This window comes from Protopterus annectens, chromosome 14.part0 (genome assembly GCF_019279795.1).
Source record: "Protopterus annectens isolate FY-2018-M chromosome 14.part0, PAN1.0, whole genome shotgun sequence".
In the NCBI taxonomy this organism is placed as follows: domain Eukaryota; kingdom Metazoa; phylum Chordata; order Ceratodontiformes; family Protopteridae; genus Protopterus; species Protopterus annectens.
The window spans coordinates 1,054,259,877-1,054,272,042 of NC_056748.1; positions in this window are offsets into that span (position 1 = coordinate 1,054,259,877).

Genomic DNA, 12,166 nt, shown 5'->3' on the forward strand with positions numbered 1-12,166 from the left:
TTTATATTCCGTACAACCAACATTTTGCTTAATCATTTTAATTTTTTGAATACATTGTATACTTATGGGTCTAGTAACTTAGTTGTTGCTTATTTTCTTTCTTTTATTTTTACATTTATTGAAGTTACAGTTTTGTGTTATCCATTGATGAAAAGGTTAGCTTGTGGTTTAGTCCAACAACTTAACAGATTACTATTTCCCCTTGTACATTATGTCATGCAACAGGGTATCCTATGATTTATTCTGATTTTTATTTTTAATTTTCAGCTTGCACTTGGAGGAGGTTGTATACATCTACAGTATTTCAAGATGTTCTGACATATTCCTTCTGTACCTTTCATGAAGAAGATATAGTATTGAATTATCAGTTGTGATATCGGCAAACATATTTATATAAAAGAAAACAAACTATATTAACTTTTTCACAATTACAAATATTATACATTACATATTTTTTTGTACAATATAATCAATCCAGCATTACATAAATTGGCCAGTTCATGCCTTCCCTTAAACCTCATTCCTTCACCAAACATTTTTCCCCATGTATTGTTCCCACAATTTCCATTTTTTCTATGTAATTTGCTCCTACTCTTTTCCAAAGATCTCATTTCCAGTTCTTATAGATTCATAGGTGTTTACTAGGCTAATGACCATAAGGTCCTTTTTAAACCTAGCCATGCATCCCAAATTTCTGACAAGTTCTCATAGCCTTGATAAGTGTAAGCAGGGGCTCTGTTAGAATATTCACTACTTCAAATCCAGTTCACTTTAGACTTTTCCATATTCTAGTAATTTCTTTTTTGGAAGCCTCCAGAATTAAACTTGCCAAGGCTTTACTATGTCTAGCAAATTTAGATCCTGTATCCTAGTTCAAAAAATAATTTGCTTAGTTACATCCATTTGCTCACCCAGTATTTCTGATACAGTTCTCTATTGGGACTTTTTAAAGTCTGCCAACTTATTAGACTCCCAAAACATATGTTCCCAGTTACCTATTTCTTCCCTATTACCTCCAGCATTTGCCATCTACATGAGGAAAATTCTTTGGAGTTTGCTTGGATTATAAAAATACATATGCAAATACTTCCAAGCAAAAATCCTAAATCTTCTTGACTTTTCCTAAATCTTCTAAATTTCATTGCATATTTGGGAGACATATATCCTCCCATTGTTCCTTTGTGAATTGCTTATCCAATCTCTCTTCCCAATCTTTTCTAACCTTTTGTGATTGATTCCTATAGTTATCATGCAATATTTTATATGCCCTACTAATTATCCCTTTTTAACAGCGGCTTCTGTTCTAGATTAAACTAAAAACTACCAGTGCTGGTCTTTCACCTAGGATTCCCCTGTTCCTTTCTCTTTAATCTGATCCTTGATAAGGAAGACAATTTCTAGCCTGCAGTCCAAATGAATTATTGGCCTCGTCCCATTCTATTACCTGTCCCCTCTAATTATTTGTTTCCCATACCTTGGTTCATTTGCCAGTTTCCTTCATTAAATTCCAGTCACCGCTTGCCTATTCTCTGTACCCCTAATTGTAGGCATCCCTATCAGCAGAATTTCCTTTCTCCATTCCTATGTTGGCTTAGTTCTTAGAACAGTTTCTGTTATTTGAATGTAATACTTTGCATGACTGTTATTCTTTTTTAAAGATCTGCATCTAAAATCCCAGTCTCGCTTTATTTCTTGAATTTCCTCCATGCTTCATCATCTCTTTCCACTTTAAATTATAGCTTTCTTCTTGTGGTATGTATTAGAACCTTATCTGTGTAGCTTTAAAATATCTCCTCTAATCAGGTAATTCTATACAACCGTGTTCTAGTGGAAGAATCAACTTGTCTCACTTGAATATTGCCCTCTTCCACTCCCAAATAAAATTCTTCAACTCTTTATTAGTTACTGTCCACAACTTCTCTGGTTGATAAAAAATATGCCTGACCTGTGTACAAAATTAAAATAAATAAAATATTTTGCTGCTTATAGCTTGCTATCCATATCCATAGACAAGAGCTTCCAGTTTATCAGTTTTTGTATTGTCATTTCTTTAGTTTCTTCCCACAGATCCTTCGCTGCAATAACTGAATTCTTTTTAACCCATACTCCTAAATACTTCAATTTATCATGTTCCCATTAATATCGGTATTGCTGAACCAATTCATATGCGGGTACATAGTTTATAGATATAGTCTTTGTATTATCTTCATTAATTTTATATCCTGAAAAACTGAAACTGCCTCAGAATGTTCCACAACACTGAGATGTCATTTTCTGGTTTTATCAGGTATAAAATAATATCGGTTACAAATAAAGTCAACTATATCCTTGAATTTCTGAGTCCCTTATTTTCTTTGCCAGTGATTCTAAATATAATGCAAATAATAAATCAGAGAGGACACCCTGCCTGGTTCCTCCATTCAGATGTAATGTATCAGAGAGGAAACCTCCCACTTTGATTTTTGCCTATTATCCCTAGTATATTCGCCTAAGTAACATTATTGTATCAGGGGAATGCAAATACTTCCATTGCCTACTCATAGTTTCCCAGATTTCTATGTCAGATGCTATCTCTACATCAAGAACCACCAAAAACATTAGTATTTTTTTATGTCCTGCTTCCTTCTCGATCATCATTGTTCTATTAATGTTTTCAAATGTTTGGTTCCCCTCCATAGAACCACACCAATCCATATCTGTCAATTTTGTCAACACATTTGCCATTCCTTTGGCCATTATAGACACTTTAAAATCATAGTTTGATATTGAAATGGACATATATGAAGCTGCACCTGATAGGTCTTTACTATTTTAGGCATTACAGCCACCACAGCTTTTTTTCCAAGATGCTGGTGGCTTCCCTCCTGTTAAAATAGTGTTAAACAAAACACCACTTGTTCCTGGATACCTTTCTGCAGATTGGTTATATATCCCCATTTTTATCTCATCTCATCCTATCTTAACTGTTAATTGTTGAACCTCAGCTACCTATAACCTCGGTGTATTTAAGTCTTCAATAAATATTTTCATTTGTGCTTTTTCTTGATTTCCACATTTCTCTGCTTTACGCAAATTATCATAACATTTCCAAAATACCTCTAATACCTCTACAGGGTCACTGGTTATTTTTCTTGTTATAGGCTTCCTATGTTTGGCAACAACCCTTTCTATTTTCTGTTGCCTAATTCATTGTACTAAAAGTTGTTGTGCTCTGGAGTTATTTTCAAAAAGCAGTTGCTTAACAGCAATCTTTCTAAGATCACGCATATTATCCAGATACTCCCTTATTTTCTCTTTAGCACTTTGCACTTATAACTTACTTGTTCTATGAAGTTTCCCTTATTCTGCAACACTTTAACATTTGTTAGCTCCTCTAAATAATTCTTGCATATCTCTTTTTTTCTTTTATTTCTACCTTATTTTTAAACTCCACTTTTATTTTTTTCATTTTATCCCACTCACTAGCTATAACTTGAAGACATTTCTGTCTTCCCTAATAACTCTCAAATAATTTCCTGTATCCATTCCTTAAACTCCTCTCTTTTTAGCAAGTAGGTAGGTAGGGAAGCACCAGTGTATCATTTTTACTTCACTATGCTTCATTTTTATTTTAGTTATTAATGGCACTTGATCTGAAATAGTTATTAGATGTGTGCTAAAGCTCTCAATTAAATCCACATGCTCCTGTGAAATATAGTTTCTGTGTAGTCAAGCCCAGTTATTGTACCGTGGGGAATAATATGTAAGTTCTCTCAGATTTCCTACTACTGAATCCATGTCTTCTATAACAAATATTTTCATGCATTTCTTCAGAAATGTGTCCTTTTTTTATATTTTATCTTCTAGAACTCCTCAATACATCGTCACTATTGCAAATCAAATTCCAGTACTTATCTATAAGTAATATTTCCTGCTGAAATCTGATTATTTCTCCCCAAAATTTCTTAAGCTCCATAATAGCAGTTTTAAGTGGAACATGTCAACATAATCTTCTTACCATGCTGGTATCCCATTACTACCACAAATCTAACATTATTATCTTTTTATCCTCTTCCATCACTATTAGAGATCCTCTAGCAATTAATATAAGTACTCCCCTTCTCCTTTGTCCCTGATATTCGGCTGAATATCCATCTTTTCTTTATCAAATTCACATGATCAGTTCTTTCCAAATGTATTTCCTGTAGCATTGCTATTCACACTTTGCATTTCTTAATATCGTTTAGTGTTCTCTCCTTTTTGTCTATACCTGTGAGACCAATCATATTCCATGATAATATGGAAAGTGTCACCATTATGATAAGACATTATTATCACAACTATTATAAATGACAGTTTTATATGTCTTTTCCCACTTTTTGTGATACATGCACCTACTAATATTTGGCAGGTTGTTTTGGTTTCATTGAAAAAACTCAAATACCCCCCAGAACACCCCCAACCAGTAATACAACATACAATACTATGTATATCTTCATAGAATGAAGTTTAACCATCCTTGTAGGAACAATTGTCCTAAATAGTTGCAGACACTGGCACTGTCTTACCCAAATGTAAGGTTATCCAAGGTAAGATGTAGGTTACTGCCTGTGGTTCTACTTAGACTAACTGCTGCATGTTTCTTTGACATAAAAGCCAAAACTAAGGGACTTTGGCTAACCAAGTTTGCTCACAATTGCAAAATATGGGCAGTTATCAAATCCCATTCTGATTCTCAAATTCTCCTACAAGGGTGGGACCAAACAAATGCTTGGTGTATTAATCATGGATGTAGCATAGTTCCCTTTGTTAAATTTAGCATCAATACTCCTTACCACTTAAATTTCACACAGTCATCAGGACTTGGGTACAGATGCTGATAACATGCTCACCTTTCACCACCATTTCTCTGTGATGGTTAGAAAATCCTTCAACCTTATCCTTCATGACATCTCTTCAAGGTCCAGAGAAGTTTTAATCTCATTTTATTCATCACTTATTAGGCCCATAATTGAATAGAATGCATCCTTTGGCATGCACCTCACCAAACACCTAAAACAGCTTGAGAGACTTCAGTTTTTACTCATCAAAAATCTCAGGTCTCAGTACCCTTAGTTTCTTTAATAGACTAAAAAGTTAAATGTTGTTCTACTCAGTGTTGTACAGACCCCTTAGGGATGATCTCTGCTTAGTTTTCTGTGCTACAAAAGACACAAAAATCCTTGAACTCCACCTAGATAGAGCAAGTTGTAAAACAAACACTTGTAGATACCTAAACCTACACTCTCACATCAAGACCAGACGGTGTGATGGATACCTAACCCAATGTTATACCCTGTTTCTAGAACAGGATGGTCTTACCTATCAGGTAGAGTGCTTCCCTAGCAGCTTTTAAAACCAGTCTGAATGGATGAGAAATTGCAAATTTTTACCAGGAATATATGGAAAATGTCTACTTAATGGGGGACGCTGTTATTTTACCAGCAGTACTCTGTGATGTGGCTGAGCTTCTTGAATGTCTCTTTTGGCTATACGCTTAGTAATAACTTATGAACCTACAATGGCAAAGTCACTTCTTATTCTGGTTTTGCAGACAAGTAACTTTGAGGATCTGCTAATAACTTGAATAAATCTGTTTAAAGAAGAATTTGACTTAAACACTACTTTTCCTTATTCCAGGGAGTGTTTCCTCTTTCTCTCTCTCTTTCACTCATTAAAGTGATTCCTGTATTGCCACATAAAAGAAAAGTATGAATTCACTGTTTCTCAACTTGTTTCCCATTTTATTGCTATTCAGCTTCACAAGTGTTGCATAGAATTTATCAATAATTTCTTTAGGAATGTTTCTTCCTCTTGGCCTATCATATGTCCCATTACATTAAGATACCAACTCCAGAAGAAAAATGCATAGCTAGGTGTTTATAGCCCTACCATTGTGTTCACCACCACTGAGGCCATAATTGAAGTCTGTGGAGTTACAGACTTAGTGATTAGAAAAGATATGGCTTTTTTGTCATTGTTAAGTGAGCAGATAAAACTGGGATGTCATGACTACAGAAGCGAAAGTGGGAACACCTGCAAGAGGAGCTTTCACTAAAGACATACTTCAAAGTTAATTTAATGCTAAAAAGCCTTACTCCTTAAATAGTAATTTAAGACTAGATATTACAAAATGAGTGCAAGTATGATCACTTTGACAAGACCTAAATTCACTCTGGCCACAGCAGATAAAGCACTCTCCAGAGCAGGATCAGTTATATGGAGCCAGCTTTCTAATGAAATAAAATAATGAAAAATCTTCATTTATTCAGAAGTAATCTTAAGCAGCATTTTCAAAATGAATCTATGTGCATCTGTCTTGGTGACACTAGTTGTACTACAGCTGACAAAGGCAGGTACTCACTTATTTTCATGATACTGGCTAGTTTGGAACTCATTGTTAGAATATTTCCTCTTCTATAGTTTGTACAGCCTTCACAACATGGTATATATCACATGAGGTCATCTTATGTAATGAATTGGTGTTAACCTCCTGTTTGCTGTAATTTGCTTGATGAATTTTTTATATTACAACTGAATAATCTGTTACTGTACTCTTTTACTGGGGTTGTGGTTGAAATGGGTTAGTAGATCAGCCCATCTACTCAGTTATCAAATTGTAAATAAAAATAAAATAAATCCTTACTCCATAAAAAGGCAATTAAATGCTAAAAAATAGCTCCTTAAAAAGTAATGTGATGCTAAAAAAGGTCTTATTCTTTAAAAGGAAAAATAACAAAGCCTTATTTGATTTCATTTTTTTTTTTTTTTGCAATTGAAGAAAGAGCCCATTGGCATGTATATAAATAAGAAAACCTATGAAACTGTGGAAAATAGGGACGCTAGAGGCAAAGTGTGTGAAAGAAAACAGTAATCTGGACTATTGCTGTGTAAAGTTAAATCTGGAGATGGTAGAGCATTATGTTCTGATATTCAAAGTAAACTATGAGAAGAAAAGGCTTAGCCAAAAACAATATAATAACAGCATTCTGCCCCCATCAGTTATTTGAATTCCATATAATATTAAGATAAAATAACAATGTATTCTTTTTCAGTTTCTGTTCATAGTGGTCCTTTTAAGTCTGTGCCCAGAAATACCAGTAGTCACATGATGAGGGGGCAACAAGAGTGATGAGAAGAGAGAAATGTTTCAAAGGTGAAATAGGGATGGGTTGAAGACAAAATGGTTACCTGTACTACTGAGTGCTGATACTGAGACATTCATGTTTGCAATTAATCTTGTCTTTCTTGCCAGTGGGAATTCTAAAAGAATTTAAAAATGTTATTCATAAGAAGTGCTGACCTGTTTGTTGGAATAATACTTCCATGTGTGTGATTTCATGTTTGCAGTACTTGTGGTTACTTATACATATATATATATATATATATATATATATATATATATATATATTTGTGTGTGTTTATATATATATATATATATATATATATATATATATATATATATATATATATATATAAAAATATTAAATATTTATATTATATATTAATATTTAATATTATATATTCTTCAATTTAACCACCAATGAAATGAGTGCTTTACAGGATCTTAAACATGATCATACACTAAGAATAATGAAAGCCGATAAGGGCACTGGAACGGTGCTCATGTCACAAGATGAATACATTCATAAAATTGAAGCCAAACTTACTGATGAGTCCTTTATAGCCACGAACACTGATAAAGTAAAATATTAAACAACAGAAGAGGCTCACCACGACAGCTTAAAATTAACACTCTGTTTTATTCCACTGCAGTTAAAAAGTAAACGCTTTCACATTGCCAGAACGCTTCTTCAGACTTCAATGACTGCTCTACAAGAACAAGATATTTATATACAGTCACATGAACACACCTATCAATTAACCAATTATAAAGTTAAAAATATAAATTCACTTAAAATCAAGAACTTATATTTGCATGTATATATAAAAAATACTTATATATAAATATATATATATATATATATATATATATATATGTGTGTGTGCATATATATATATATATATATATATATATATATATATATATATATATATATATATATATAAACACACATTTAAAAAAATATATACATCCATATATATACAGATAAAATACATATAAGAATGCATATAATAAATATCCCAAGAATATATATGAACCAATAGCAACAACTACCTATGAAACGGTATAGAGAAATTCATTACCACTTAAAAATTATTTAATAATTGCTTAATGTTTATAAGGGCGGGCAGCTAAAAATGGTTTTAGTGTAACTCTTTCATTCAATCCATGCCCTTTATAACTCTGCAGTCTTATTATCCATTTATTTTCTCTTACCTCTGTATAATTCTTAGTATTCCCCAGTCTATTTGACTTCTTAATCAACTCAAGTGTAGTGAACCTAAATGTATGTGATGTACCTTTTTGCAATATATGATAAGCTAGAGCATTCGTCTCGTTTTCTCTATTGATGGCATAGACATGCTCCCTGACACGTTCCGTTAAACTTCTGTTAGTTTTGCCCACATAAAAACATGAGCATTTCTGACACAGGGTACATAAATCACATCACGCGTCTTACAGTCAGCATAGAAGTTAAAGTGATAAACCTGATTGGTGTCAGGGTGTCTAAAGTAGTTTTCACCAGACATATAAGTACATTGATTGCAATTTCTACATGGAAAAGTTCCATGCCTTACTGATGTAATCAATCCTTTGTTATTATTCTCATAACATAATAGTCTTTTTAAAGACTTGGTGTTTTTATATGAGAAACTAGGTTTATCACCCACTATCTGAGTTATTCTCTCATCAATTGTCAATATATTCCAATTTCTATAAATTATTTGCTTAACCCTTGAAATCTGATTTGAATGATGAATAGTAATTCTCTTATATGTTTGCTGTCTCATAGTGTTTCTCTCTGTCTCAAAATCATTTCTAATGTGTTTATAAAAATATGGTCTACCCTTGTTCTTCCTATAATGCTCAGTAACCTCAAATACTCTTTGTGTTTCTTCTATACTATAACCTCGCGCTGTCAGGTTATTGGCCAATAACTCTTGTGTACAACTGAAAGTCTCTTCATTAGTAGTAAGACGAGATATCCTTAGGCTCTGTCCTGTTAAAATATTAGAAAAAACATGCTGAGGGTGCATGCTGGTACAATGTAGGATGTTATTTCTCCAGCAGTCCTTTTTATGTAACTCGGAATGTATATTTCCCCCATTTTTCAAAATTTGAACATCCAAGAAATCAATCTTGTGTCTAGAACTTTTACATTCAAAACTTAAAAAATCAGTTGTTCCATTAATATAATGGACAAAATCCCCAAGTTCATCTTCACTACCTGCCCAAACAAGAAAAACATCATCTACAAAACGTTTATAAAATTTTATCTTTGTTTTGTAGTTATCATTCCCTATTACATATATGTTCTCCCAATAAGCCAACACTAAGTTGGCATAAGAGTTTGCACATGGGGTTCCCATGGCTACCCCTTTTGTTTGTAGATAATATCTTTCTTTGTATATGAAAACATTGTTAGTGAGAACTAACTCTAACAGTGCCAAAATCCTCAAAATCAAATGTCTAGGTGTTCCTTTCTCAATAAGAAAGAGTCTCAAGAATTCCATGCCAGATGTATTAGGAATGCATGTAAAAAGTGAGACTACATCTAAATTACACGTAGATCAGTATCATTATTAATATCTGGAGTGGTTGCATAAATGCCATAAGACTCTAAAAAATCTTTAGTATCTCTTAGTATAGTCATGGTATTATTTACAACCGGTTTCAACTGTTTTTCAATATATATTGATGCAGGTTCTAATAACCAGCCTCTCCCTGAGACAAGAGGTCTCAAGGGAGGATTCACGGGGTCCTTATGAATTTTTGGTAAACCCCTAATTATGGGTATCGTAGGTTGATCTACCTGTAGAAACTTATATAAATCAGCATCAATGGTAGAACATAAAAACATATCATAAAATTCAGCATGTACATTTCTAATTACATCATTGAGCTCACTGATATTTAATACACGATAAGTTTCGACATCTTGTAGCATATTAGTCATCATTTGATCATAGAATGTTGTGTCCAAAATCACAACTGCTCCCCCTTTATCCGCTTGTCTAATGACTATTTCAGTGTTCTCTTGTAGCCTACTAATGCTTTGAAACTCATCATAAGTGAGATTATAAAATAGGGGTTTATTTTTAGAGCTGTATAACTCAAATAAATCCCTCTCACAGGCCTTTTCAAAAGCTTCCAAAACTGGATGGCTTTGTGGTATAAATGTTGAAGGTTTAACAAAAGTATTATTAGCAACAGTATCAACGTTCCCAAAAATCAAATTCAAACCAACTTGTCGAACAAACATCTTAATGTCAAGAATGAAGTCAGTTATATCAACCGATTTCGAGGGTATAAAAGATAAGCCACGATTCAATAAAGCTTTTTCATAATCAGTTAAAACATAACTGGAAATATTCACTACTAGCTCCTCATTAATGGTTTCAGTACCTTTTTCTTGTATTCGCTGTTCTCCTCGATAATTTTCCTCTTCCTCACAGTACCTTGTGGTGACCAACTCAGTTGCAATGGTTTCCGTATCGGTAAAGGAAAGGAAAAAGAACCATTGCTCTCTACAGAATCAAAACGCTTACTTTTGGCGCCAAGATCTCTTTGTATATTAACTGTGGATGGTACTATCTCGGTATTGGGGATAAAAGACCCCATTGCTGTCGAGATATTATCAAAAGTCAATGTATCGGAACTTCTTTGCGTTGTAACAGACACCGGTATATCATCTGAAGAAATAACGGGAGCCAGAGCACTAACTGAATGAAGACTAGCTGCTTCTTTCTCCACAGCCAAGTTAACAGACAGTCCTTGCTCAGTAGCTACGACTGACGTAGTTGCTGTGGGCGTGTCCTGGATCACAGTTACGGATGAGCGGTTTTTAAAGTTAGAAGCATCTCTATTAGATGAAGTAGTTGGTTTCCATACATTGGATTTATTATTATAAGCACTTGTATTGTCTCTTGGCCACGAAAAGACCTGACCCATTTGAAAATCGACAAGATCTCTTTCCAGTTTTTTCTTTTTATCTGATAATAGTTTGTTGTCTAATAACTGTAGTCTTGATGTTACATCTACTAAAAGTTGATCGTTCTCAGTTTCATTCATTATACCATTCAGATCTTTTTCTAAGGAAGTAACTTCATGTACGAGCTGTTGCTCAATCTCTTTATATTGTTCAATTAACAGTTTAATATATGTAAAGCTCGTATCTAAGTTTAATTTCTGCCACTTAGTAAGTAATTCAGGATATATAGTTCCAAAAGTAGGCATCTTTAATATTCTTAAACCTCTAGGTATTACCTTAAAAGATAGACAAGCATCCATATGATGTCGCTGCCATTGAGTGTTTCTCAGTTTTTGCATGGTATTTTCTAACTTGTGAGTTAATTGAATAACTTCAATATTTTTAGGCATATCAGCAGTACGATACCCATCTTTGGTTAACTCACTCTTAGTGTATCTCAGCAACGGGTTGACCGACATCTCTATAACTCTTTTAAAGCCATTATTCTGATTAGCATCATTCACATTTTTCTCAGCCATGTCCCAGGGCTGCAGAGACAAAAGACTGAACAAAAAGGTAGAGCAAAGCAGCACTGGATGAAGAGCCTCTTAAGATCCACAAAAGTCAAATACTGATAAAGTAAACAGACAATTCAATAAAATTGATTCTATTTTGAAAAAACTCAAACTATCAGAATACATCTCTTTAGATGAATATCTTTACATGCTTGTCCCTAACCCTAGCTTAGGGAAAATGTTTGTCATCCCTAAAGTGCACAAAAACGAAGTAAACCCCTCTTTCAGACTTGTCATTTCCAACCAATGTACTAAGACTGAGAAGTTATCAGAATACCTCGATACCATCCTTAACCCTGTAGTACAGGCGACCAAATTTTATCTCAAGGATTCTTGGGATTTCTTAAACCATCTTTGCAAAGCAAACATTAATCCCAACAAATGCCTGCTAGTTACCCTCGATGTTGTGGCGCTATACACCAACATCCCACATCAAGAAGGAATGGAAGCTGTTAGACTCTTTCTCTCCAATTATGC